This window comes from Saccostrea cucullata, unplaced genomic scaffold (genome assembly GCF_032062105.1).
Source record: "Saccostrea cucullata isolate Sc308-1 unplaced genomic scaffold, CSIRO_AGI_Scuc_v1 ctg6263, whole genome shotgun sequence".
Classification (NCBI taxonomy): domain Eukaryota; kingdom Metazoa; phylum Mollusca; class Bivalvia; order Ostreida; family Ostreidae; genus Saccostrea; species Saccostrea cuccullata.
Genome location: NW_026928929.1, coordinates 30,786 through 35,026, shown reverse-complemented (window position 1 = coordinate 35,026; position 4,241 = coordinate 30,786). Strand labels below are relative to the sequence as shown.

The following is a 4,241-nucleotide window of genomic DNA, read 5'->3' as shown; positions in this document are numbered from 1 at the left end:
TATTTTAGCTAGTAAAAAATTGTTTTCAATTGTCATTCTATTTCTAATGTTTCGATGCACATTCCACCGCAGGATTTATAGATATTCAAAGTATTTGAATTTTTATTTTAAAAAATGCTTTTCCCCATAGACTTCAATGCAAACTTTGTTAATTAACTACTGCTTAATTAATTAAATTTAATTAATTTTTGAAACTTTCTCACAGGCAATCCTTTTCCACTATAAAATGCTTTAATATAATACATGTATCAGAGTATTATGTACTTGACTGGAAATCCTTAATTAAGTTATGTATCTCAATGAAAGTATTATGAAAATACATTAAATTTGACATCCTTTTCTTTTGAAACTCTTTAAATTAGAATCAAACTTCAAACTTTATATGTTTTCCTTCTTTTATTCATAAGAGTTACATCCCTGGTAAAATGGATTAATATGTATTAAATATTTAGCAAAGACATAAATTATACAGTGTACTATGCATTTAGCAAAAATGAATGTTAGAAATAAAAATAATACTTGGTTTTATATTTGAACAGACCAATCCAATAATGATTCGAGTAGACACTAAAGCAGGACATGGTATGGGAAAACCCACAGCCAAAATTGTGAGTGAGATTATTTTTATTTCCAAAGATTTTTTTTTAGTGTCATAACAGGACCTGGTGATATTTTTTGATCTTACATTTTAGAAAAATGAAGGCAAATACCTAGTCAGATTATATGTTTACTTGTCTTTTTTGTTTTCATGGTATTATTTCATAATTAATGGTAATGTAAAGTTTTACTCTGCATTAACATTAATAACAAAACTCAGATTGAGACCTTTTTTGCTGCTATTTATAAAACATTCCATTACTTTCAGATAGAGGAGCTGACAGATATTTACAGTTTCATTATACAGACAGTAGGAGGCAGTTGGAGGGAATAACATCAGCCTTACTTTAGAAATTCAAATTGTGGTGGAACTAATGAACAATGCATAGAATGTTCCAGCAAAATTATAAAAGCATATAGACATGGAGTAAATAAAGCAAACAGAACATAATATTTTTAATTTAAAGTTATTTAAGATAAAAATAAAGAATAACACAATACATGTATTTTTCTGTGTTATCTGTGACCATATCACAAAAAAATATAACCATACATTCTATGTTGGTGACCTTTTTATACTTCACCTTTTTAGCAAGGATGGCAGTTGAAGACAGAATTGCCATTTGGTTAACTGCAAATCCTCCTGATTCATTAATCAGTTTATCATATCAAATTACATATTTTTAAACATATGAAGGTAAACTGTGTACACTAAAAGATTATATAAACAGATACAAAGAATTGTACACTTGTTTTTAATGACTTATTAATGACTTGTTTTTCTGATCTATCTTGTCCATGTGTTCTGTTTATCATGTAAAAATTAGATTTGAATTTATTTAAGGAAATAAAAGGTAAGACCAAGATTCTTGTTTTTTTAAACTGCATTTCACTTCAAGGTCAAGGTCATAAGATCACATATCATGATACAATCTGCTAGTTCTTGTAGCAAGTAATGCACGTGTGAACACAATGTGAAAGCCATGTCTTTTCTGGAGCAGAGCTAAAACTTATGGTATTAGTACATGTATGATGTAAGTACAGCTATTGTCAAATTTCTGAGGTCAAAATTAGTTCTTTTTGAAAGGATTCGTCAGATTAAGCATATGTTAAATATGAAAGACATATTTTTCTCATTCACAAGTGCATGGCACAATGGTTCATAGGCGTCAGAACCGGGGGGTGGGGGGTGGGGGGGGGGGGGGGAGGCTTGCACAATATAGGCATTGAACATCAGAGTGTAGGATTACCCCCCCCCCCTTTCAAAAGTTACCTGCAGTTTAGGTCAAAAAAGGGTAATTGGTGTTGTTTGGGGAAAAAAAATTGGTATCCCCCCCCCCCCCCCCCCGTCTTTAGTCAATGGATACATTTTTTTTTTTTGCTTGTCAGTTTCAGACCATATAGACTGAGGTCCCATGTTGCAGAAAGTGTTGGCAATTGGAAATGATCCTTCACTGCTCAATGGCCGTGAGTGCTGAGTATGGGGATTAATTTGGAGTCCTCTATTGTCAAGTGGTAGCATCTCCATGTGAACGAAAATTTCTCAAAAAAGCTCAAGTAAGCTTTTCTGATCACCTGTTGTCTGTCGTCCATCTGTCTGTAAACTTTTCAAATTTTCAACTTCTTCTCTGCAATTATGGCAGCTGGGCCGATTTTAACCACATTTGATATAAAGTATCAAAAATACATGTAGTAATTTTATATACCGTATAGGGCCAATCTCTAAATCTTAACAAAAAAGGAAAATGATATCAGATAACGAAATATAAGAATGATGGACTAGGAAATCATGTACATGTATTTTTAAAATTTATAAGGTTTTGTATTTAATAAAAATTCCCAGAAGCTGAGCGGCGGGGGGGGGGGGGGATTACACCATCCATTCGACATGCAGGTGCCTGTGGTTTTATCAGCTCAAAAACTTGGAAAAGTATCAGTGATTTCTTCCGTTGTTGAAGACAATTGCGAATTTGATTACAGACTGTCAGCATACATTTCTCTTCAAACTGTGTTTCGCAAAATTTAATGTAAAACTATATGTTTATCGCATTTTTGTGAATTCGGCGCTTTGAATGTCCGTAAACTATATTTTTACAAACCCTAAACTATAATTTACATGTACATATATGTTACGTATAGTTTAGAGCTGTAAACCACAGTTGACAAATCGTGAAACTATATTTATCAGATAAACTACATATTTAGCAGTCGCATATGATTGTTTTCTGTGTTAATTATAGTTTACGCTTGTAAAACATAGATTGTCGCATAAACTGTAGTTTACAGGTGTGCAATATAGATTAGTTTACAGTCGATTAATCTAGTTTATCAACTGTGAAACTTTGGTTAGCTCATTTTTGTGAGTTTGGCGTTCCATATATACTCCTCCATTCCTCCTACAGTTTTGGTCTGATATTGCAATATATAACTTAATTGTCACACAAGTAGAGTTTACTAATTAAGATATGCTATTCTGTTTATCAGTGTTTAATTCCGGTGAATGTTCATTTGATGCACCATTCAGGCACGTAGCATCGTTTTTGAAAGTGGGGGGGCCAACCAGAGAAAAATTTTTTTTTCCTTACCTGAAACAGTTGACAAGCAAAAAAAAAAAAACGAAACTTAAAAGTTGCCCAAACTCCAAAATCGTATTTCGTGGGGGGGGGGGGGGGGGGGGGGGGGGGGGGGGGGGGGGGGGTAGTGGACAACTTTTTCGAAGCCAACTTACTATTACTTCTAATTTTTTCCCTACAATCCTTGATATCACTATACCATGGTATGAAGTGGGGGGGCCAACCATCCTTTCAATGAACATTTACTATAGTAAAAGGTAATGTTGGGAAAAAAAGTGGGGGCCAGCCCCCCCCCCCCCCCCCGGTTGCTACATCCCTGCCATTGCTGAGGCTCCAAGAAATAGAAGATCATGTGATCGAAAACTTTCAAAATGATACTCCTTCTACAGTTGTTTAGATTTCAGAAGAACTTGGAACATTTGAAACATTTTTTATGATTTCGGTGAACAATCCTGCCATGGTCATGTGATAATTACCGAAATTAAAAATTTCTGTAAAATTCTTTTTAACTCCTGCTCATCCTACAATTTTATTTTGACACAAAAAGAGAATAAATCAAGGATCATTATTGTCCACCGCTTTGGCAAAAGCGAGGGGACATTAAATCTCATTCGTCTGTCCGTCTGTCTGTCAGTCTGTATAGTTCTGTCCATCCGTCAAAAAAAAAAAAAAAAAAAAAACTTGGTCATATCTTTTGAATGAGAAGAGATAGGGCTTTCATATTAGACCTGTTTATTGCTTGTGGCAAGACCTTTCTGAATACATTACGATTTTTTTTAATCTTGTGACATTGTCCTTGAAATTTGACTTAATTTTTAACAATGTTAATTTTTCCGCATATTTTTTGATTGAGAAGAAATAGGGATTTCATATTTGCTACTTTGCTCTTGCTTTGCTTCTTCTCAAACAATATCAACGGGGACTTCTTTGTTTGATTGATTTTTTTTTGTCTCTTTGGTTTTTTTTTTAACGTTTCTCTTTCTTTTCTTTTTTTTTTGCATTATGATCTAATATTGGGTCAATATGGGACCCACTTGGGTAAATAGGCAACGCAATAGCTGGCGCCACGCG

The 4,241-nt window shown here is 33.8% G+C and overlaps 1 long non-coding RNA gene across 1 annotated transcript; it reads left to right on the top strand.

The window, feature by feature from the left end:
* The first annotated feature begins 531 nt into the window (after positions 1–531).
* LOC134279273 (uncharacterized) lies at positions 532–1,097 on the top strand. The gene is made up of 2 exons (XR_009994602.1): positions 532–608; positions 866–1,097. It is a non-coding gene; the product is annotated as an uncharacterized LOC134279273 (long non-coding RNA).
* The last annotated feature ends 3,144 nt before the right edge of the window (positions 1,098–4,241 follow it).